We start from the raw sequence: 25,311 nt of genomic DNA, 5'->3' as shown, positions 1-25,311 counted from the left end.
GAGACGGCCTGCTCCTACGCAAGGGAGTCCTCTACGTACCAGGAGACAGCCTCCGCGCGAAGGTCCTGCAACAGCTGCACGACGCGCCCAGCGCGGGGCACTTCGGCAAGGAGAAGACGGTGGACTTAGTAGCCAGAGACTTTTGGTGGCCTAAGATGCGGGGGGATGTCGCGGACTATGTCAATAGGTGCGACACCTGCCAAAGGGCTAAGCCTGTGCACCAGCCGCCGGCGGGCCTGTTGGAACCGCTACAGACACCGTTCGTACCGTGGGAGAGGGTAGCCCTGGACTTTGTCACAGATCTACCCAGCTCAAGGGGCAAGACGGCAGTGCTCGTGGTAGTGGACCTGTTCACCAAGATGGCCCACTTCATTCCGTGCGCGAAGGTGGCCACGGCCGAGCAGACCGCTAAGATGTTCATAGACCACGTGTTCAAGGTGCACGGCCTACCACGGTCTATTTTGTCCGACCGGGGGCGCCAGTTCATCTCCAACTTCTGGCAAAAGCTGATGGGATTCCTGAACGTCAAGGTCAGCCTGGCGTCGGCGAGACACCCGCAAACTAACGGGCAGGCGGAAAGGGTCAACGCCATCATGCAGCAGTACCTGAGATGCTACGCGAACCAGCAGCCATCGACCTGGGTGGACTATCTACCGTTGGCCGAGTTTGCCTACAACAACACGAAGCACGGGTCCACGGGGGTGACCCCATTTTTTGCCAACTACGGGAGGCATCCCAGAACCTTCCCGGGTCTGGACACAGTGCGGGAGGGGGAGCCACAGGGAGCAGAGGAAGTGGCAGCGGAGTTGCAGGAGATCCACGAGCAGCTCAGGAGGCAGTTAGAGTTGGCAAAACAGGCTTACAAAGTGCAGGCAGATCGACACAGGAGGGTTGGGGAGGACATCCAGGTGGGAGACTGGGTCTGGTTGGCAGCACAAGCAGTTCCAGCCAGATCGTTAGCCAAGAAGAAACTAGGGCACAAGCAGCTAGGGCCTTACCAAGTAGAGGCGCAGATCAACCCAGTGGCCTTCCGGTTGACACTCCCGGAGGGTTCCAGAATGCACCCGGTCTTTCATAGATCAGTGCTCACGCCCTACAGAGAGCCCCACAGGTTTCAAGCACCGGGGAAGGCGCCAGACCCGCTCAGAGAAGCGCCCAAAAAAGGGGGGTCGCCGAAAGGGGAGCCACTTAATGAAGCCACTGAGATTTTAGACTCAAGGTGGGGGGAGGACGGGATTGAATATCTTCTCGCCACGGAGGACACCCCGGCCAGCGCCAACAGGTGGGTGCCGGATTACGCAGTGGAAGAGCAGTTGCTCAGCTCAAGGAAGAATTCCACACACTTTTCCCGCACAAGCCTATGCCGGCGGGCTTTTTCGAGGATTGTTTGTTCACACCCACACTCTCGGCCAGCACTTTCCGGGGTTTCTCGTCAGCTGAGGACTCGGCTCCGGGAGGCAGCTCTCCGGAGGGATCACTTTCAGGTTTTGGCATGGGGGGATCTTATTGGTGGGAGGACCAACCCGAAGTGGGCTGGCGCAGAGACATGCCGAAGGGACCCTGGGAGGTGGACCCCCATCAAACAACAGGGGGAGGAGGGCTCTTGGGTGATTTGGGGTCGAGCGCAGATTTCGAGCACACCGCGCAGGAGATGGAAGCGGAGGAGGTCGTCGTCGACGAGCCCATGGGGGACTTCCCGGACTTATCTCGATGGTTGCAAGCCTCAGGGGACGAGCTGTATCCTGGACTCACCCCTACAACAATGGAGCACCCGGAACCCGCACCGGAAGAGGGGGAGGGGGGAAGGGGGGGCTTCGAGGGGGGGATGGATGTCAGGGGTTCAGAAGGAGAGACACAGGAGGGGGAGCAAATGGAGAGTGAGGAGGAGGAGTACGAGGGGGGCGCAGGCAGTGACAGTGGCCAGAGTTATTCCACAAGCCTCTCTAGCGAATCGGAGGACTCACAGAAGGGAGCGCCGGTGGCCAGAGCAAGGGAGATTCCAAGGGAGAAACCTCAAGAGGGAGGGGCCAGCGGGGAGTCCCTGAACAGCAGCTGGAGATCAGGGCCAGCGTCTCCACCAGAGCGCAGTGGGGAGGGGGGGGTCCCAGGAGTCGGGACCAGTGTCCTCACCACCAGAGGGAGGAGAGGAGTCAGGTTTGGCAACACCCACATCAGGAAGCGGGGAAACGGTCAGAAGGAAAGTCACCGGCTGGGCGCGCGCGCCAAGTTCAAATGTACAGGAGCGCGGCACAGCGGGGAGCCCGGGAAGGGAGCCAGGTCCTAAAGCCCGCCGGAGGGAGGGGCAAGACTCAGGAGGCTCCGCGTCAGAGGAGTCCAGGAAGGAGGGAACCCCAGAGGGCAGAAGGACCCAACGCAGGAAAGAGCAGCGCAAGAGGTGGAGCCGGGCTAGAATCTTAAACTGGTGTGGGTGGAGCAGTGAGTCAGAGGGGACTTAGCCGGTCTAGCGTTAAGACGTGGGCCTGCGCGCCCAGAGCTTGGAAATGGAAACTAAACTTCAATAAAGACTTTTGTATATAATATCCACTGGGCGTTGGTCCTCTGTGAGCTGGGACCTAGCGGCAGTCCTGACAGGTTCCATCCACTAAAAAAGAAAGAAGATAAAGCTCTGATTGGTTTTGTTGCAAATTGGTGTTTTTGGGGTTAGAATGCACATTCGCTCAAAAATCTCAGAGTGAAATTTTTCTTAACAGCCGTAATCAAGCATAGGTGTTTTGGTTCCATCTCAATAGAAAGCGGACGAAAAAGTTTGGATTTTCTTTCCATGTTCTTTCCACCCACAAATAGCAAAGCGAAGTGTAATGAGCCTAAACCTCCCCAAACAGGATGTTTTGCGTTCCAGCTACATAGAAAGAAGAATTTTGGATTTCGCTTATTTCAAATCGTGTTCCGTGGTGTTAATGCTCATTAACCCAGAAATCGCAAAGTATGTGTAATGAGTCCCAAATAACACAAAACCGTCTTTGCGCTTCCATATGCGTAGAAAGAAGACGAATAAGCTTTGATAGGGCTTATTTCAATTCGCATGGTCTTTTATGGGTGTGCACCAGAATCACCTCCAACCAAAGCAAAAAGGTGTTTTGGGTTCCATCCACTAAAAAAGAAAGAAGATAAAGCTCTGATTGGTTTTGTTGCAAATTGGTGTTTTTGGGGTTAGAATGCACATTCGCTCAAAAATCTCAGAGTGAAATTTTTCTTAACAGCCCTAATCAAGCATAGGTGTTTTGGTTCCATCTCAATAGAAAGCGGACGAAAAAGTTTGTATTTCCTTTCCATGTTCTTTCCACCCACAAATAGCAAAGCGAAGTGTAATGAGCCTACACCTCCCCAAACAGGATATTTTGCGTTCCAGCTACATAGAAAGAAGAATTTTGGATTTCGCTTATTTCAAGTCGTGTTCCGTGGTGTTAATGCTCTTTTACCCAGAAATCGCAAAGTGTGTGTAATGATGCCAAAATAACATAAAACCGTCTTTTTGCTTCCATATGCGTATAAAGAAGACGAATTATCTTTGATAGGGCTTATTTCAATTCGCATGGTGTTTTATGGGTGTGCACCAGAATCACCTCCAACCAAAGCAAAAAGGTGTTTTGGGTTCCATCCACTAAAAAAGAAAGAAGATAAAGCTCTGATTGGTTTTGTTGCAAATTGGTGTTTTTGGGGTTAGAATGCACATTCGCTCAAAAATCTCAGAGTGAAATTTTTCTTAACAGCCCTAATCAAGCATAGCTGTTTTGGTTCCATCTCAATAGAAAGCGGACGAAAAAGTTTGGATTTTCTTTCCATGTTCTTTCCACCCACAAATAGCAAAGCGAAGTGTAATGAGCCTAAACCTCCCCAAACAGGTTGTTTTGCGTTCCAGCTACATAGAAAGAAGAATCTTGGATTTCGCTTATTTCAAGTCGTGTTCCGTGGTGTTAATGCTCATTTACCCAGAAATCGCAAAGTGTGTGTAATGATGCCAAAATAACATCAAACCGTCTTTTTGCTTCCATATGCGTAGAAAGACGACGAAAAAGCTTTATTTCAATTTTCATGGTGTTTTATGGGTGTGCACCAGAATCACCTCCAACCAAAGCAAAAAGGTCTTTTGGGTTCCATCCACTTAAAAAGAAAGACGATAAAGCTCTGATTGGTTTTGTTGCAAATTGGTGTTTTTGGGGTTAGAATGCACATTCACTCAAAAATCTCAGAGTGAAATTTTTCTTAACAGCCGTTATCAAGCATAGGTGTCTTGGTTCCATGTCAATAGAAAGCAGACGAAAAAGTATGGATTGTTCTTTCCATGTTCTTTCCAACCACAAATAGCAAAGCGAAGTGTAATGAGCCTGAACCTCCCCAAACAGGATGTTTTGCGTTCCAGCTACATAGAAAGAAGAATTTTGGATTTCGCTTATTTCAAATCGTGTTCCGTGGTGTTAATGCTCATTAACCCAGAAATCGCAAAGTATGTGTAATGAGTCCCAAATAACACAAAACCGTCTTTGCGCTTCCATATGCGTATAAAGAAGACGAATTAGCTTTGATAGGGCTTATTTCAATTCGCATGGTGTTTTATGGGTGTGCACCAGAATCACCTCCAACCAAAGCAAAAAGGTGTTTTGGGTTCCATCCACTAAAAAAGAAAGAAGATAAAGCTCTGATTGGTTTTGTTGCAAATTGGTGTTTTTGGGGTTAGAATGCACATTCGCTCAAAAATCTCAGAGTGAAATTTTTCTTAACAGCCCTAATCAAGCATAGGTGTTTTGGTTCCATCTCAATAGAAAGCGGACGAAAAAGTTTGGATTTTCTTTCCATGTTCTTTCCACCCACAAATAGCAAAGCGAAGTGTAATGAGCCTACACCTCCCCAAACAGGATATTTTGCGTTCCAGCTACATAGAAAGAAGAATTTTGGATTTCGCTTATTTCAAATCGTGTTCCGTGGTGTTAATGCTCATTAACCCAGAAATCGCAAAGTATGTGTAATGAGTCCCAAATAACACAAAACCGTCTTTGCGCTTCCATATGCGTATAAAGAAGACGAATTATCTTTGATAGGGCTTATTTCAATTCGCATGGTGTTTTATGGGTGTGCACCAGAATCACCTCCAACCAAAGCAAAAAGGTGTTTTGGGTTCCATCCACTAAAAAAGAAAGAAGATAAAGCTCTGATTGGTTTTGTTGCAAATTGGTGTTTTTGGGGTTAGAATGCACATTCGCTCAAAAATCTCAGAGTGAAATTTTTCTTAACAGCCCTAATCAAGCATAGCTGTTTTGGTTCCATCTCAATAGAAAGCGGACGAAAAAGTTTGGATTTTCTTTCCATGTTCTTTCCACCCACAAATAGCAAAGCGAAGTGTAATGAGCCTAAACCTCCCCAAACAGGATGTTTTGCGTTCCAGCTACATAGAAAGAAGAATCTTGGATTTCGCTTATTTCAAGTCGTGTTCCGTGGTGTTAATGCTCATTTACCCAGAAATCGCAAAGTGTGTGTAATGATGCCAAAATAACATCAAACCGTCTTTTTGCTTCCATATGCGTAGAAAGACGACGAAAAAGCTTTATTTCAATTTTCATGGTGTTTTATGGGTGTGCACCAGAATCACCTCCAACCAAAGCAAAAAGGTCTTTTGGGTTCCATCCACTTAAAAAGAAAGACGATAAAGCTCTGATTGGTTTTGTTGCAAATTGGTGTTTTTGGGGTTAGAATGCACATTCACTCAAAAATCTCAGAGTGAAATTTTTCTTAACAGCCGTTATCAAGCATAGGTGTCTTGGTTCCATGTCAATAGAAAGCAGACGAAAAAGTATGGATTGTTCTTTCCATGTTCTTTCCAACCACAAATAGCAAAGCGAAGTGTAATGAGCCTGAACCTCCCCAAACAGGATGTTTTGCGTTCCAGCTACATAGAAAGAAGAATTTTGGATTTCGCTTATTTCAAATCGTGTTCCGTGGTGTTAATGCTCATTAACCCAGAAATCGCAAAGTATGTGTAATGAGTCCCAAATAACACAAAACCGTCTTTGCGCTTCCATATGCGTATAAAGAAGACGAATTAGCTTTGATAGGGCTTATTTCAATTCGCATGGTGTTTTATGGGTGTGCACCAGAATCACCTCCAACCAAAGCAAAAAGGTGTTTTGGGTTCCATCCACTAAAAAAGAAAGAAGATAAAGCTCTGATTGGTTTTGTTGCAAATTGGTGTTTTTGGGGTTAGAATGCACATTCGCTCAAAAATCTCAGAGTGAAATTTTTCTTAACAGCCCTAATCAAGCATAGCTGTTTTGGTTCCATCCCAATAGAAAGCGGACGAAAAAGTTTGGATTTTCTTTCCATGTTCTTTCCAACCACAAATAGCAAAGCGAAGTGTACTGAGCCTAAACCTCCCCAAACAGGTTGTTTTGCGTTCCAGCTACATAGAAAGAAGAATCTTGGATTTCGCTTATTTCAAGTCGTGTTCCGTGGTGTTAATGCTCATTTACCCAGAAATCGCAAAGTGTGTGTAATGATGCCAAAATAACATAAAACCGTCTTTTTGCTTCCATATGCGTATAAAGAAGACGAATTAGCTTTGATAGGGCTTATTTCAATTCGCATGGTGTTTTATGGGTGTGCACCAGAATCACCTCCAACCAAAGCAAAAAGGTGTTTTGGGTTCCATCCACTAAAAAAGAAAGAAGATAAAGCTCTGATTGGTTTTGTTGCAAATTGGTGTTTTTGGGGTTAGAATGCACATTCGCTCAAAAATCTCAGAGTGAAATTTTTTTTAACAGCCCTAATCAAGCATAGCTGTTTTGGTTCCATCTCAATAGAAAGCGGACGAAAAAGTTTGGATTTTCTTTCCATGTTCTTTCCACCCACAAATAGCAAAGCGAAGTGTAATGAGCCTAAACCTCCCCAAACAGGTTGTTTTGCGTTCCAGCTACATAGAAAGAAGAATCTTGGATTTCGCTTATTTCAAGTCGTGTTCCGTGGTGTTAATGCTCATTTACCCAGAAATCGCAAAGTGTGTGTAATGATGCCAAAATAACATCAAACCGTCTTTTTGCTTCCATATGCGTAGAAAGACGACGAAAAAGCTTTATTTCAATTTTCATGGTGTTTTATGGGTGTGCACCAGAATCACCTCCAACCAAAGCAAAAAGGTCTTTTGGGTTCCATCCACTTAAAAAGAAAGACGATAAAGCTCTGATTGGTTTTGTTGCAAATTGGTGTTTTTGGGGTTAGAATGCACATTCACTCAAAAATCTCAGAGTGAAATTTTTCTTAACAGCCGTTATCAAGCATAGGTGTCTTGGTTCCATGTCAATAGAAAGCAGACGAAAAAGTATGGATTGTTCTTTCCATGTTCTTTCCAACCACAAATAGCAAAGCGAAGTGTAATGAGCCTGAACCTCCCCAAACAGGATGTTTTGCGTTCCAGCTACATAGAAAGAAGAATTTTGGATTTCGCTTATTTCAAATCGTGTTCCGTGGTGTTAATGCTCATTAACCCAGAAATCGCAAAGTATGTGTAATGAGTCCCAAATAACACAAAACCGTCTTTGCGCTTCCATATGCGTATAAAGAAGACGAATTAGCTTTGATAGGGCTTATTTCAATTCGCATGGTGTTTTATGGGTGTGCACCAGAATCACCTCCAACCAAAGCAAAAAGGTGTTTTGGGTTCCATCCACTAAAAAAGAAAGAAGATAAAGCTCTGATTGGTTTTGTTGCAAATTGGTGTTTTTGGGGTTAGAATGCACATTCGCTCAAAAATCTCAGAGTGAAATTTTTCTTAACAGCCCTAATCAAGCATAGGTGTTTTGGTTCCATCTCAATAGAAAGCGGACGAAAAAGTTTGGATTTTCTTTCCATGTTCTTTCCACCCACAAATAGCAAAGCGAAGTGTAATGAGCCTACACCTCCCCAAACAGGATATTTTGCGTTCCAGCTACATAGAAAGAAGAATTTTGGATTTCGCTTATTTCAAATCGTGTTCCGTGGTGTTAATGCTCATTAACCCAGAAATCGCAAAGTATGTGTAATGAGTCCCAAATAACACAAAACCGTCTTTGCGCTTCCATATGCGTATAAAGAAGACGAATTAGCTTTGATAGGGCTTATTTCAATTCGCATGGTGTTTTATGGGTGTGCACCAGAATCACCTCCAACCAAAGCAAAAAGGTGTTTTGGGTTCCATCCACTAAAAAAGAAAGAAGATAAAGCTCTGATTGGTTTTGTTGCAAATTGGTGTTTTTGGGGTTAGAATGCACATTCGCTCAAAAATCTCAGAGTGAAATTTTTCTTAACAGCCCTAATCAAGCATAGCTGTTTTGGTTCCATCTCAATAGAAAGCGGACGAAAAAGTTTGGATTTTCTTTCCATGTTCTTTCCACCCACAAATAGCAAAGCGAAGTGTAATGAGCCTAAACCTCCCCAAACAGGTTGTTTTGCGTTCCAGCTACATAGAAAGAAGAATCTTGGATTTCGCTTATTTCAAGTCGTGTTCCGTGGTGTTAATGCTCATTTACCCAGAAATCGCAAAGTGTGTGTAATGATGCCAAAATAACATCAAACCGTCTTTTTGCTTCCATATGCGTAGAAAGACGACGAAAAAGCTTTATTTCAATTTTCATGGTGTTTTATGGGTGTGCACCAAATCACCTCCAACCAAAGCAAAAAGGTCTTTTGGGTTCCATCCACTTAAAAAGAAAGACGATAAAGCTCTGATTGGTTTTGTTGCAAATTGGTGTTTTTGGGGTTAGAATGCACATTCACTCAAAAATCTCAGAGTGAAATTTTTCTTAACAGCCGTTATCAAGCATAGGTGTCTTGGTTCCATGTCAATAGAAAGCAGACGAAAAAGTATGGATTGTTCTTTCCATGTTCTTTCCAACCACAAATAGCAAAGCGAAGTGTAATGAGCCTGAACCTCCCCAAACAGGATGTTTTGCGTTCCAGCTACATAGAAAGAAGAATTTTGGATTTCGCTTATTTCAAATCGTGTTCCGTGGTGTTAATGCTCATTAACCCAGAAATCGCAAAGTATGTGTAATGAGTCCCAAATAACACAAAACCGTCTTTGCGCTTCCATATGCGTATAAAGAAGACGAATTAGCTTTGATAGGGCTTATTTCAATTCGCATGGTGTTTTATGGGTGTGCACCAGAATCACCTCCAACCAAAGCAAAAAGGTGTTTTGGGTTCCATCCACTAAAAAAGAAAGAAGATAAAGCTCTGATTGGTTTTGTTGCAAATTGGTGTTTTTGGGGTTAGAATGCACATTCGCTCAAAAATCTCAGAGTGAAATTTTTCTTAACAGCCGTTATCAAGCATAGCTGTTTTGGTTCCATCTCAATAGAAAGCGGACGAAAAAGTTTGGATTTTCTTTCCATGTTCTTTCCAACCACAAATAGCAAAGCGAAGTGTAATGAGCCTGAACCTCCCCAAACAGGTTGTTTTGCGTTCCAGCTACATAGAAAGAAGAATTTTGGATTTCGCTTATTTCAAATCGTGTTCCGTGGTGTTAATCCTCATTAACCCAGAAATCGCAAAGTGTGTGTAATGAGGCCAAAATAACATAAAACCGTCTTCTCGCTTCCATATGCGTAGAATGAAGACGAATAAGCTTTGATTGGTCTTATTTCAATTCGCATGGTGTTTTATGGGTGTGCACCAGAATCACCTCCAACCACAGCAAAAAGGTATTTTTTGTTCCATCCACTTAAAAAGAAATTTTGGATTGTTCTTTCCATGTTCTTTCCACCCACAAATAGCAAAGCGAAGTGTAATGAGCCTAAACCTCCCCCAACAGGTTGTTTTGCGATCAAGCTACATAGAAAGAAGAATCTTGGTGTCAGGGGCTCAGGAGCAGAGGCACAGGGAAGAGGGGAAATGGAGAGCGAGGGGGAGGAATTCGAGGGGAGCGTAGGAGGGGACAGTGGTCCTAGGGATTCCATGAGCCTCTCCAGTGAATCGGAAGATTCACAAAAGGGGGCGCCAGTGGCCAGGGGTTCCCAAGGGGAACGCCCCAGGAGCAAGGGGGCAGCAGGGACTCCCAGAGCAGTAGTTGGAAATCAGGACCAGCTTCCCCACCAGAGCAGAGTGGGGGGGAAGAGTCCCAGGTATCGGGGCCAGTGCTTTCCCCACCAGGGAGAGGTGACGAGTCAGAGCTGACCACGCCTCCATCGGAGAGTCAGGCAACGGAGGGGAGGTCAGATCCGGCCAGTGTCATCGAAGAGGGAAGCAGTGATAGAAGTAGTGTAACGGTTAGGAGAAAGGTCACTGGGTTGGCGCGAGAAACAAGTTCAAATGTACAGGAGCGCGGGACAGCAGAGAATGAGGATTGGGGACCGGGTCCTAAAGCCCGCCGGAGGCAGGGGGAGGAGCTGAGCGACTCAGCGTCAGAGGAGTCCAGAAAGGGCAATGCCCCAGCGGGCAGGAGGACCCAGAGGAGGAGAGAACAGCGCAGAAGGTGGAGCAGGGCTAGGATCTTAAACTGGTGCGGAAGGGGAGGTGATTCAGACGGGACTTCGCCGATCTAAGGTCTAAGACGTAGGGCTGCACGCTCTGGCGTTGAAATGGAAACTAAACTTCAGTAAAGACTTTTGTACATTACATCAACCTGGCGTTGGTCCTCTGTGAGCTGGGACCTAGAGGCAGCTCTGACACTTGGATTTCGCTTATTTCAAGTCGTGTTCTTAGGTGTTAATGCACATTAACCCAGAAATCGCAAAGTGTGTTAATGAGGCCAAAATAACATAAAACCGTTGTCAGAGCTGCCCGAGGTCCCAGCTCACAAAGGACCAACGCCAGTTCTTGTTGTATACAAAAGTCTTTATTGAAGTTCAGTTTCGATTTCAAAGCCGCGGCGCGCAGCTCTACGTCTTGAACTCTAGACCGCTGAAGCTCCGTCTCAATCTCCTCCCCCCAGACACCAGTTTAAGACTCTAGCCTTGCTCCACCTCTTCCTTTGCTCTTTCCTCCTCTGGGTCCGCCTGTCCGCTGGGGTCTTGCCCTTTCTAGACTCTTCTGACGCTGAGTCCCCTGAGTCTTCCCCCCGCCTCCGGTGGGCTTTAGGACCTGGTTCCCAATCCGGGTTTTCTGCTGTCCCGTGCTCCCGTACATTCGAACTTGGCGCCCGCGCCCAGCCGGCAACCTTCCTCCTGACCGTTACACTGCTCCTGTCACTGCTTCCCCCTTCGGGGGGGGCTAGCTGGACCTGACTTCCCCTCTGTTCCCTCACTCTCCAATAGAGGCGTGGTCAGCCCTGACTCATCTTCTCTCCCTGCTGGAGGAGACGCTGGCCCTGATACATGGGACTCTTCCCCCCCACTACGCTCTGGTGGGGGGGCTGGTCCTGATCTCCCGCTGCTGCTTTGGGAGTCCCAGCTGGCCCCTTGCTTCTGGTACGTCCCCCCTGGGACCCCCCTTGCCCTGGCCCTCGGCGCCCCCCTCTGGGAATCTTCTGATTCGCTGGAGAAGCTCATGGAATCTCTCGGCCCCTGTCATACTCCCCTACGCTGCCCTCAGATTCTTCCCCTTCACTCTCCATTTCCTCTCTCCCCTGTGCCTCTGCTCCTGTGCCCCTGACATCCATCCCCCCTCGAAGCCCCCCTTCCCCCCTCCCCCTCTTCGGGTGCTGGTTCCGGGTGCTCCAGTGTTGTGGGGGTGAGTGCGGGATACAGTTCTTCCCCCCTGGTGTGCAGCCAGCCAGCTGGATCCGGCCAGTCCGTAATGGGCTCGTCGATGTCGATCTCCTCTGCTTCCAAGTCTCTGCAGCTGTGCTCGAATCCAGGATCTTCCCCCAACATGTCCATGTCCCTCTCTCCCCCCGTTGCCTCGGGGGATGCTGCCTGTAAGGGCCCCCTCAGCAGTTCCCTGCTCCACCCCACCTCCGGTTGATTGTCCCACCAATAAGAGCGGTCTGTGACAAACCCCGAGAGTGATCCCTCTGGGGAGCTTGTTTCTGGCGCTGTTTCCTCAGCTGATGAGAACCCCTGGAACGTGCTGGCTGAAAGTGTGGGTGTGAAAAGATAGTCGTCGAAATAATCTGCCGGCATAGGTCTGTGTGGGAAGAGTGCATGGAACTTGTCTTTGAGGTAGTGCTCCTCCACGGCATAGTACGGTACACACTTGTTGGCGCTGGCCGTGGTACCTTCCCTGGCTAGGAGATATTCAACCCCCTCTTCCCCCCATCTCGAATCTAAGATCTCCGTGACCTCGTTGAGTGGCGCCGCCCTCGGTGACCCCCCCTTGTTGGCGATTTGCTGAGTGGGTCTGGTGCGTTCCCTGGCGCCTGAAACCTGTGGGGTTCCTTGTAGGGTGTGAGCACCGATCTATGAAAGACCGGGTGCATTCTGGAGTCCTCCGGGAGTGTCAACCGGAAGGCCACTGGATTGATTTGTGCCTTGACTTGGTAAGGCCCTAGTTGCTTGTGTCTGAGCTTCTTCTTAGCTAACATTCTGGCCGGCACTGCCTGGGCTGCTAACCAGACCCAGTCCCCCACCCTGAATGTCTTCCCCGACTCTCCTGTGTCTGTCTGCCTGCATTTTGTAGGCGTGTTTTGCTAGCTCCAAGTGCCTTCGGAGTTGCTCATGGACCTCCTGTAACTCCGCTGCCAATGCCTCTGCTCCCCGTGGCTCCCCCTCCCCCACTTTCTCTAATCCCGAGAAGGTTCTGGGATGCCGCCCATTGTTGGCGAAGAACGGTGTCACCCCCGTGGACACGTGCTTCGTGTTGTTGTAGGCAAACTCGGCCAGCGGTAGGTAGTCCACCCAGGTTGAGGGCTGTTGATTCGCGTAGCATCGCAGGTACTGCTGCATGATGGCGTTGACCCTCTCCGCTTGTCCATTGGTCTGCGGGTGTCGTGCCGACGCTAAGTTGATCTTGACGTTCAGGATGCCCAGCAGCTTCTGCCAGAAGCTCGAGATGAATTGGCGACCCCGGTCGGACAGGATGGACAGCGGTAAGCCGTGAACCTTGAACACGTGGTCTATGAACAGCTTGGCGGTCTGTTCCGCTGTGGCCACCTTCGCGCAAGGAATGAAGTGGGCCATCTTGGTGAACATGTCTACGACCACGAGTGCCGCTGTTTTGCCTCGCGAGCTGGGCAGATCTGTGACAAAGTCCAGGGCCACTTTCTCCCACGGTTCGAGCGGCGTCTGTAGCGGTTCCAGCAGTCCCGCCGGCGGCCTGTGTACTGGCTTGGCCCTTTGGCATGTGTCACACCTAGTGACATAATCCGTGACTTCTCCCCTCATCTTGGGCCACCAAAAGTCTCTGGCTACTAATTCCGCCGTCTTGTCCTTGCCGAATTGCCCGGCGCTGGGTGCGTCGTGTAACTGCTGCAGCACTTTCGCGTGGAGGTCGTCTCCCGGCACGTAGAGGACCCCCTTGTGGATGAGCAGTCCGTCGCGTATCTGGAACTCGTCGTCCTTCGCTGTGCCTCTTCGTACCTCCTCCATCTTGGATTGTGCGAACGAATCCGTCTGCAGCGCGCGACGTACCACGTCCAGGTCCACGGTGGCTGAAGCGCACGCCCACGCTTTCGGTGCGAAAATGTGTTTGGCTGCCACCGGTGCCGCTTCCTCGAGATACTGCGGCTTCCTGGATAGCGCATCCGCCATGACGTTGTTGTCTCCCGGGATGTATTCTATCCGGAAGTCGAAATCCGCAAAGAACTCCGCCCAGCGGATGTGTCTCTGGTTCAGGAACCGCGCCGAGCGCCAGTACTCCAGGTTCTTATGGTCCGTGCGGACCTGCACTGTGTGTTTGGCTCCGATGAGGAAGTGCCGCCACGCTTTGAAGGCTGCATGAATGGCCAGCAACTCCCTGTCCCAGATGGTATAGTTCTGTTCCGACTTGCTGAGTTTCCTGGAGTAGAATGCACACGGCCTCCAGTCCCCTTGCGGATCTTGCTGCAACAGGACCGCCCCCACCGCTCTGTCTGAGGCGTCCGTTTCAACCCTCATTGGTTTGCTGGGGTTGACGTGTAGCAGCTGTTCTTCGGACGCGAAGAGACGCTTGAGTCTCTGAAAGGACTGCTCCGCCTGGTCCGTCCAGTTGAACTTCTTCTTCTTGGAGCTGAGGGTGTCGGTGATGGCCGCCGTCTCCATCGCGAACCCCTTGATGAACTTGCGATAAAAGTTGGCGAAGCCGACGAACTTCTGGACCTCTTTCCGATTGCGCGGGCTCTTCCAGTCCAACACCGAGCGGACCTTGGTGCTGTCCATGGCGAGTCCCTTGTCGGACAGCTTGTAGCCCAGGAAATCCACCTCCGTCATGTCGAACTGGCACTTCTCCAGCTTGGCGTAAAGTCTGTGCTCCCGTAGTCTCTGCAGGACCTCCTTGACGTCTCTGTCGTGAGCCTCCTGCGATTCCGAGAAGATCAGGATGTCGTCTAGGAAGCAGACGCACTTCTTGTAGAGGAGTCCCGCTAACATGTGGTGCATGAAGGCTTGGAAACAATGGGAGCCATTTTGCAAACCAAACGGCATAACTCGATATTCATAGGTGCCTAAAGGCGTAAACATGGCCGTCTTCCACTCATCGCCCTCCCGCATGCGTATAAGGTTGTACGCCCCTCGAAGATCCAACTTGGTGAAGATGCGTCCCTTCCTCACCGTCGCGAGCAGGTCGTCGATCTTGGGCATGGGGAATGCCGTGGGCTTTGTCCTGGAATTGATGATTCTGTAATCAACTACCAGCCTCCGTTGAGGCGTGTCTTTCTTCTTCATGATAAACACGGGACTGCCCCCCACTGCTTTGGACTCTTGGATGAATCCTCGCTTCAAGTTGTGATCTATGAACTCTCTGAGTTCTTGCAGTTCGTCTTCAGACATGGAATACAGTTTCCCAGTCGGCAGCGTCGCCCCCGGCAGGAGGTCAATCTTGCAGTCGTAGGGCCTGTGGGGAGGCAGCTTGTCCGCTTCCTTCTCGCAGAAGACTTCCAAAAACGCCTTGTACTTGTTGGGTACCGCTTGCACCATGCCTAAGTGTAGCTGTAGTTCATCCTCTTGCCCCTCATCTTCCTGGCTGGTCAGGATGCAGTGTTCTGCGCAGTAGGAGGAGAAGAAGGTCAATTGACGCTGGTACCATGCTAATGCCGGGCTGTGCCTGTCCAGCCAACTCATGCCCAACACTATGGGCGTGTCCGACAGGTGGGTGACGTTGAAGCTGATGACTTCGCGGTGATTTCCAATTTGCATTACCATTGGCGGTGTTTGCTGTACCACCTGTCCTCCCAGTAGCTCTCTGCCATTGACCGTGACGATGTTTAGGGGCATCGTGGCTGGTAGGAGCGCTATGCGATGTTGCTTGATGAAATCCACTCCTACAAAGTCTGCATTACTACCACAGTCAATGGTAATAGGGACTTCCAGGGTGAGTCCATTGGGCAGCTGGAGCGATGCAGTGAGTTGCACCACTGGTTTGGGCGGGAGGGGGTCTGTGGGCTGTAAAATCTCTGGGGGCTGCTTCACTGACTCGCCTGGCTGGGCCCCAGTGCCTCTGCCTCCAACCAGGCTTCGTCGTTTCCCTGCAGCTGTTCCCCCTGCTGAACTGCTCCCCTTACTGTTGCTGAGGCTGCAGTGTGCCTCTGGAGCCTCTGGGGACACTCTTTGGCCATGTGCTGTGCACTGTCACAGATATAACACTTCCTGCTCCCTCTAGGAGCCTTCGCCTTGACTGCTCCTGTTGTTCGGGCTCTGGTTGCTGTCTGAGCCCTGGCACCACCTATCTCCATCAGCTCTTCTCCCCCCCCCAGTGGAGGCATGGATTGCGCATGCGCTGTCTCTCTGGGTAGGAAGGTGTAGCCTTATTGGAGTTCACCGATTGGGTCTGCGTTGCTCCGGGACAGGAGGAAGGAAGTCAAAATGACACCGAGGTTGTTTCAAAGAAAGAGTTTATTCTGCTCTCCGGATAGCAGAAGGCACCTGCGTGGTGAGTCCACAGCAAGTACAAAGAAATGACAGGTTTCATGCAGTTTATATATCCTCCAGGCACCCTCTCACTCCTCCCCTAGGAGCCCAACCACGTCGGCGTACGTACACAGGTTGACATCACATATGTTCCTGCACTGGTACTCTCAACCATAAAGGGATCTTTCTTCCTGCACTCCTGACCATAAAAGGATATTCCCGTTCCTACTCCTATCTTGGAGCAAGAGGTCACTACTTCCGAGAACATGCTCTGGCGTTAGTCCCAGACTTGGGTCTCTGCATCATTTGTGTTCAGAACATAAGATATGTCTGTGTCTGTTCTACTGGTAGAGTCAAGGCCAGTCTTGCCGTCAAACTGATAAGGGAGAGAGCTGTGTTCTTGTTTTGCATTTGCTCAACGGCTGAAGTTTATGCATTTTAGCTAAGGAGAAATGGGGATTTTGGTGCTGTCAGAGCTGCCTCTAGGTCCCAGCTCACAGAGGACCAACGCCAGGTTGATGTGATGTACAAAAGTCTTTATTGAAGTTTAGTTTCCATTTCAACGCCAGAGCGTGCAGCCCTACGTCTTAGACCTTAGATCGGCGAAGTCCCGTTGAATCACCACCCCTTCCGCACCAGTTTAAGATCCTAGCCCTGCTCCACCTTCTGCGCTGTTCTCTCCTCCTCTGGGTCCTCCTGCCCGCTGGGGCATTGCCCTTTCTGGACTCCTCCGACGCTGAGTCGCTTAGCTCCTCCCCCTGCCTCCGGCGGGCTTTAGGACCCGGTTCCCAATCCTCATTCTCTGCTGTCCCGCGCTCCTGTACATTTGAACTTGCCTCTCGCGCCAACCCAGTGACCTTTCTCCTAACCGTCACACTGCTTGTGTCACTGTTTCCCCCTTCCGGGACACTGGCTGGATCTGACCTTCCCCCCCGTTGTCAGACTCTCCGATGGAGGCATGGTCAGCCCTGTCTCGTCTTCTCTCCCTGGTGGGGAATGCACTGGCCCCGATGCTTGGGACTCTTCTCCCCCACTCCGCTCTGGTCGGGAAGCTGGTCCTGATTTCCAACTACTGCTCTGGGAGTCCCTGCTGCCCCCTTGCTCCTGGAGCGTTCCCCTTGGGAACCCCCTGCCCTTGGCCGCTGGCGCCCCCTTCTGTGAATCTTCCGATTCGCTGGAGAGGCTCATGGAATCCCTCGGATTACTTTCATCTCCTGCTGTCAGGGGTTCAGAAGGAGAGACACAGGAGGGGGAGCAAATGGAGAGTGAGGAGGAGGAGTACGAGGGGGGCGCAGGCAGTGACAGTGGCCAGAGTTATTCCACAAGCCTCTCTAGCGAATCGGAGGACTCACAGAAGGGAGCGCCGGTGGCCAGAGCAAGGGAGATTCCAAGGGAGAAACCTCAAGAGGGAGGGGCCAGCGGGGAGTCTCTGAACAGCAGCTGGAGATCAGGGCCAGCGTCTCCACCAGAGCGCAGTGGGGAGGGGGAGTCCCAGGAGTCGGGACCAGTGTCCTCACCACCAGAGGGAGGAGAGGAGTCAGGTTTGGCAACACCCACATCAGGAAGCGGGGAAACGGTCAGAAGGAAAGTCACCGGCTGGGCGCGCGCGCCAAGTTCAAATGTACAGGAGCGCGGCACAGCGGGGAGCCCGGGAAGGGAGCCAGGTCCTAAAGCCCGCCGGAGGGAGGGGCAAGACTCAGGAGGCTCCGCGTCAGAGGAGTCCAGGAAGGAGGGAACCCCAGAGGGCAGAAGGACCCAACGCAGGAAAGAGCAGCGCAAGAGGTGGAGCCAGGCTAGAATCTTAAACTGGTGTGGGTGGAGCAGTGAGTCAGAGGGGACTTAGCCGGTCTAGCGTTAAGACGTGGGCCTGCGCGCCCAGAGCTTGGAAATGGAAACTAAACTTCAATAAAGACTTTTGTATATAATATCCACTGGGCGTTGGTCCTCTGTGAGCTGGGACCTAGCGGCAGTCCTGACAGTAAGTCCCCTCTCCATTTTCACCAATTTTGCAACCTCGTGGAGTGCGGGAAAGCAGCGAGGGGTGAAGATTGGTGCTTCGCGAGCTCACGAAAAACAGGGAAATGACTACCGAAGAGAGGATAGCGAGTTTGCAAAACGCAGTGACGCAGTTGACTGCAGAAATTGCGGCTTCCAGAAAGAAAGAACAGGAAGCAGCTGCTGCCTGCCAGGATCTGCGAACCAGGTTAGAAGTGCTAAGTACACAGAGGCTACCAGCCACCAGACCAGAAGGGATTGGGCTGGGAAACAGAGGAGGGAGCCTGGTATCTCACTTCAATGGGGACCTGCAGGAGTATCCTAACTTCAGAGCAGATGTGATTTATACATTGCAGCTGCTTGACAAAGACTTTAAAAATGAGGGAGAGAAAGTGGGATTTATTATTTCGCATTTGCGGGGGGAGGCAAAATCGTGGCTGCGCAATCTATGGAGAGACAAGGATCCAGCCCTCCAAAATGCGGCTGCCTTCATTAAAGTGATGGATGCGTGTTTTTTATCTGAGATTGATGTGGATATCGCTAGGAGGGAGATTCACGGACTAAGACAAGGTAAAGCCACTGTGAGGCAATATCATGCACGTTTTTTCGGATTGGTGAATGTACTAGCCTGGGAGAAAGAATCGCCTGCCGTCAGAGACCTGTTCTGGGAGGGGTTGAGCGGAGCTGTGAAAGATGAGATCGCAAGGGGGGGAAGACCCCAAACCACCAAGGAAGTGGTGGAACGGGCACTCTCCATTGGGGTTCGGTTGGAAGGACGCCCTTGGGGCAGGGAGGAAGGGCATTTGGGACGCACGCCAGCGAAAGGACTGCCTCCCTTCCCCAAGGAGGCGGCGCGCGCTCGATCCATGCCTCCGCTGGGAGGGGGAGAGGAGCCGATGGAGATAGGTGGTGCTAAGGCTCACTCCACAGTCGGAGCCCTAACTCCGGGAGCAGTCAAGATGAAGCCTCCTAGAGGAACCAGGAAGTGCTACATCTGCGACAGTGCTCAGCATATGGCAAAAGAGTGTCCCCAGCGGTTTCACAAGCATACTGCAGCCGCAGCGACAGTAACAGACGCAATTCAGCAGAGGGAGTCGCAGCAGGAAAACTCCACTGTCTGGCTGGAGATGGCGTCTCTGGGGACCAGCCAGACAAGTCAGTGAAGCAATCCCCAGGGATCTTACAGCCCACCGACCCCCTCCCACCCAAACCAGTAGTGCAGCTCACCGCATCCCTTCAGCTCCCCAATGGGCTACTGGTGGAAATTCCCATCACCGTAGACTCGGGGAGCAATGCAGATTTTATAGACATGCAGTTCCTCCAGCAACATGGCATAGCCCTTCTGCCAGCGGCGGTACCTCTGAAAGTCGTCACAGTGGACGGCAGGGAGCTACTGGGAGGGCAAGTGCTACAGCAGACGCCGCCAATGGTGATGCGCATTGGAAACCACCGTGAGGTCATCAGCTTCAACGTCACCCGCCTGTCAGACACGCCCATAGTGTTGGGAATGAGTTGGCTGGATAGGCACAGCCCGGCATTAGCTTGGTACCAGCGGCAACTGACCTTCGGCTCCTCTTACTGCGCAGAACACTGCATCCTGGCGGACTTGGAAGATGAGGGGCACGAGGATGGACCACAGCTGAACTTGGGCATGTTGCAAGCGGTGCCTAACAAATACAAGGAGTTTTTGGAGGTCTTCTGCGAGAAAGAGGCGGATAAGCTGCCACCCCACAGACCCTACGACTGCAAGATCGACCTCCTGCCCGGGGCGACGCTCCCGACGGGGAAACTGTACTCCATGTCTGAGGATGAATTGCAAGAGCTCAGGGAGTTCATAGATCACAACCTGAAGCGGGGATTCATCCGGGAGTCCAAGGCGGCAGGAGGCAGTCCCGTGTTCTTTGTAAAGAAGCGGGACACGCCCCAAAAGAGGCTGGTCGTTGATTTCCGCTTCTTGAACCTCAAGACCAAGCCCTCAGCATTCCCTATGCCCAAGATCGATGACCTGCTGGCGACGGTGAGGAAGGGTCGCATCTTTACCAAGTTGGATCTGCGCGGAGCGTACAATCTCATTCGCGTACGGGAAGGCGACGAGTGGAAAACAACCATGTTTACGCCGCTGGGCACTTATGAATACAGAGTTATGCCTTTTGGATTAAAAAATGGTTCCCACTGCTTTCAAGCCTTCATGCATCATGTCTTGGCGGGTCTCCTCTACAAGAAGTGCGTCTGCTTCCTGGATGACATCCTAATCTTCTCGGAATCGCCGGAGGCTCACGAGAGAGATGTTAGGGAAGTTCTGCAGAGGCTGCGGGAGCACAGGCTGTACGCCAAGCTGGAGAAGTGCCAGTTCGACAAGACGGAGGTGGATTTCTTGGGCTACAAACTGTCCGACAAGGGACTGGCTATGGACGGTGCCAAGGTACGTGCAGTACTGGATTGGAAGAGCCCACGCAATAGGAAGGAAGTACAGAGGTTTGTCGGTTTTGCCAACTTTTATCGCAAGTTCATCAAGGGTTTCGCCATGCAGACAGCGGCCATCACCGACACCCTCAGTTCCAAGAAGAAGAGGTTCATCTGGACGGAGCAGGCAGAGCAGTCCTTTCAGAAGCTCAAGCAGCTCTTCGCTTCCGAAGAGAACCTACTGCACGTAAATCCCAGCAGGCCCATGAGAGTGGAGACGGACGCCTCAGACAGGGCCGTGGGAGCCGTTCTGTTGCAGCAAGACCACCAGGGGGACTGGAGGCCGTGCGCTTTCTACTCCAGAAAACTCAGCAAAGCGGAGCAGAACTACACCATTTGGGACAGGGAGTTGCTGGCCATACATGCAGCCTTCAAGGCGTGGCGGCACTTCCTCGTCGGAGCCAAGCACACGGTGCAGGTCCGCACAGACCATAAGAACTTGGAGTACTGGCGCACGGCGAGGTTCCTGAACCAGCGACACATCCGCTGGGCGGAGTTCTTTGCAGATTTCGACTTCAGAATTGAGTACATCCCAGGAAACAGCAACGTCTTGGCGGACGCGCTGTCCAGAAAACCGCAGTATCTGGAGGCAGAGGCACCGGCGGCGGCCAAGCACATTTTCACACCACAGGCGTGGGCATGCGCGTCAGCCACGGTGGACCTGGACGCGGTGCGCCGCGCGCTGCGAACAGACTCGTTCGCCCGAGCCAAGATGGAGGAGGTGTGCAGTGGCAAGGCGAGGGGCGACGAATTCCAAGTGCGAGACGGCCTGCTCCTACGCAAGGGAGTCCTCTACGTACCAGGAGACAGCCTCCGCGCGAAGGTCCTGCAACAGCTGCACGACGCGCCCAGCGCGGGGCACTTCGGCAAGGAGAAGACGGTGGACTTAGTAGCCAGAGACTTTTGGTGGCCTAAGATGCGGGGGGATGTCGCGGACTATGTCAATAGGTGCGACACCTGCCAAAGGGCTAAGCCTGTGCACCAGCCGCCGGCGGGCCTGTTGGAACCGCTACAGACACCGTTCGTACCGTGGGAGAGGGTAGCCCTGGACTTTGTCACAGATCTACCCAGCTCAAGGGGCAAGACGGCAGTGCTCGTGGTAGTGGACCTGTTCACCAAGATGGCCCACTTCATTCCGTGCGCGAAGGTGGCCACGGCCGAGCAGACCGCTAAGATGTTCATAGACCACGTGTTCAAGGTGCACGGCCTACCACGGTCTATTTTGTCCGACCGGGGGCGCCAGTTCATCTCCAACTTCTGGCAAAAGCTGATGGGATTCCTGAACGTCAAGGTCAGCCTGGCGTCGGCGAGACACCCGCAAACTAACGGGCAGGCGGAAAGGGTCAACGCCATCATGCAGCAGTACCTGAGATGCTACGCGAACCAGCAGCCATCGACCTGGGTGGACTATCTACCGTTGGCCGAGTTTGCCTACAACAACACGAAGCACGGGTCCACGGGGGTGACCCCATTTTTTGCCAACTACGGGAGGCATCCCAGAACCTTCCCGGGTCTGGACACAGTGCGGGAGGGGGAGCCACAGGGAGCAGAGGAAGTGGCAGCGGAGTTGCAGGAGATCCACGAGCAGCTCAGGAGGCAGTTAGAGTTGGCAAAACAGGCTTACAAAGTGCAGGCAGATCGACACAGGAGGGTTGGGGAGGACATCCAGGTGGGAGACTGGGTCTGGTTGGCAGCACAAGCAGTTCCAGCCAGATCGTTAGCCAAGAAGAAACTAGGGCACAAGCAGCTAGGGCCTTACCAAGTAGAGGCGCAGATCAACCCAGTGGCCTTCCGGTTGACACTCCCGGAGGGTTCCAGAATGCACCCGGTCTTTCATAGATCAGTGCTCACGCCCTACAGAGAGCCCCACAGGTTTCAAGCACCGGGGAAGGCGCCAGACCCGCTCAGAGAAGCGCCCAAAAAAGGGGGGTCGCCGAAAGGGGAGCCACTTAATGAAGCCACTGAGATTTTAGACTCAAGGTGGGGGGAGGACGGGATTGAATATCTTCTCGCCACGGAGGACACCCCGGCCAGCGCCAACAGGTGGGTGCCGGATTACGCAGTGGAAGAGCAGTTGCTCAAGGAAGAATTCCACACACTTTTCCCACACAAGCCTATGCCGGCGGGCTTTTTCGAGGATTGTTTGTTCACACCCACACTCTCGGCCAGCACTTTCCGGGGTTTCTCGTCAGCTGAGGACTCGGCTCCGGGAGGCAGCTCTCCGGAGGGATCACTTTCAGGTTTTGGCACGGGGGGATCTTATTGGTGGGAGGACCAACCCGAGGTGGGCTGGCGCAGAGACATGCCGAAGGGGCCCTGGGAGGTGGACCCCCATCAAACAACAGGGGGAGGAGGGCTCTTGGGTGATTTGGGGTCGAGCGCAGATTTCGAGCACACCGCGCAGGAGATGGAAGCGGAGGAGGTCGTCGTCGACGAGCCCATGGGGGACTTCCCGGACTTATCTCGATGGTTGCAAGCCTCAGGGGACGAGCTGTATCCTGGACTCACCCCTACAACAATGGAGCACCCGGAACCCGCACCGGAAGAGGGGGAGGGGGGAAGGGGGGGCTTCGAGGGGGGGATGGATGTCAGGGGTTCAGAAGGAGAGACACAGGAGGGGGAGCAAATGGAGAGTGAGGAGGAGGAGTACGAGGGGGGCGCAGGCAGTGACAGTGGCCAGAGTTATTCCACAAGCCTCTCTAGCGAATCGGAGGACTCACAGAAGGGAGCGCCGGTGGCCAGAGCAAGGGAGATTCCAAGGGAGAAACCTCAAGAGGGAGGGGCCAGCGGGGAGTCTCTGAACAGCAGCTGGAGATCAGGGCCAGCGTCTCCACCAGAGCGCAGTGGGGAGGGGGAGTCCCAGGAGTCGGGACCAGTGTCCTCACCACCAGAGGGAGGAGAGGAGTCAGGTTTGGCAACACCCACATCAGGAAGCGGGGAAACGGTCAGAAGGAAAGTCACCGGCTGGGCGCGCGCGCCAAGTTCAAATGTACAGGAGCGCGGCACAGCGGGGAGCCCGGGAAGGGAGCCAGGTCCTAAAGCCCGCCGGAGGGAGGGGCAAGACTCAGGAGGCTCCGCGTCAGAGGAGTCCAGGAAGGAGGGAACCCCAGAGGGCAGAAGGACCCAACGCAGGAAAGAGCAGCGCAAGAGGTGGAGCCAGGCTAGAATCTTAAACTGGTGTGGGTGGAGCAGTGAGTCAGAGGGGACTTAGCCGGTCTAGCGTTAAGACGTGGGCCTGCGCGCCCAGAGCTTGGAAATGGAAACTAAACTTCAATAAAGACTTTTGTATATAATATCCACTGGGCGTTGGTCCTCTGTGAGCTGGGACCTAGCGGCAGTCCTGACACCTGCGCTCCCCTCGGATTCCTCCCCCTCGCTCTCCATCTCCTCTCTTCCCTGTGCCTCTGCTCCTGAACCCCTGACAGGTGCAGTTTAAAAACTGCCTGCACAGTCAGTTTTTGGGTTTTGGAAACCCATTCCTTCAAAGGGAGTTGTTCTGACTGGTGTGCGTGCCATACGTCCCTCATCCCTGCTCCAAGGGCGTTCTTCCAGGCGACCCCTATCGCCAGCGCTCTTTGGACGACTTCTGTGGTGCTCTTGGGTCTCTCCCCTCTCGCTAGTTCATCTTTCACAGCCCCATTCAGCCCCTCCCAGAACAGATCCCGGACGGCAGCGGAGTCCTTCTCCCAGCCCAGCACATTTACTAACGCAAAAAAGCGGGAGTGATATTGTCTCACAGTGGCTTTGCCCTGCTTCAGCCCATGCATTTCCCTCCTGGCCACATCCACATCTACCGTCGATTTAAAACAATCGTCCATAGCCTTGATAAAGGCTTTTGAATCTTTGAGGGCGGGGTCATTTTCGCGCCATAAATTGCGCAGCCACGATTTAGCTTCCCCATGCAGATGAGTTATTATGAAGCCTACTTTCTCCTCCTCATCTCTAAAGTCTTTCCGAAGCAAATTGAGCGCGAAAACTATGTCTGCTCTGAAGTTAGGATACTGCTGCAGGTTCCCGTCGAAGTGGGCTACAATGCTGCCCCCCCTCTTCCCGAGGCCAACTCCCTCCGGCTTGGGTCCTGGCAGTCCCTCTTTGCCCAAACGTTCCCACCTGGTTTGCAGATCCTGGCAGAGCGCTACTGCTTCTTCCTCTCTCTTTCTGGATGCCGCTACTTCTGCGTAAAGCGTCGAGACTGCTTCTGTCAGCTCTTTCACCTTGTCCTCTGTAGTCATCTTTGCCAATCTTCGTGAGCTCGCAAAACACCAAGTTTTGCCTCTCGCTGCGCCAACTCATGCTGCGAGGGTTCAATTTTTAAGGAGATGGAGCTTACTGTCAGAGCTGCCCGAGGTCCCAGCTCACAAAGGACCAACGCCAGTTCTTGTTATATACAAAAGTCTTTATTGAAGTTCAGTTTCGATTTCAAAGCCGCGGCGCGCAGCTCTACGTTTTGAACTCTAGACCGCTGAAGCTCCGTCTGAATCTCCTCCCCCCAGACACCAGTTTAAGACTCTAGCCTTGCTCCACCTCTTCCTTTGCTCTTTCCTCCTCTGGGTCCGCCTGTCCGCTGGGGTCTTGCCCTTTCTAGACTCTTCTGACGCTGAGTCCCCTGAGTCTTCCCCCTGCCTCCGTCGGGCTTTAGGACCTGGTTCCCAATCCGGGTTTTCTGCTGTCCCGCGCGCCTGTACATTCGAACTTGGCGTGCGCGCCCAGCCGGCAACCTTCCTCCTGACCGTTACACTGTTCCTGTCACTGCTTCCCCCTTCAGGCTTATTTAAAGTCATGTTCTTTGGTGTTAATGCACATTGACGCAGAAATCGCAAAGTGTGTGTAATGGGACTAAAATAGCACAACACCGTCTTTTCGCTTCCATAAGCTTTGATTGCGCTTATTTCGATTTGCATGGTGTTTTTTGGTTGTGCACCAGAATCACCCCCAACCAAAGAAAAAAGAT

Source organism: Podarcis gaigeae (assembly GCF_964106915.1).
Source record: "Podarcis gaigeae genome assembly, chromosome: 1".
Lineage (NCBI taxonomy): Eukaryota > Metazoa > Chordata > Lepidosauria > Squamata > Lacertidae > Podarcis > Podarcis gaigeae.
This window is presented reverse-complemented; position numbering follows the sequence as displayed.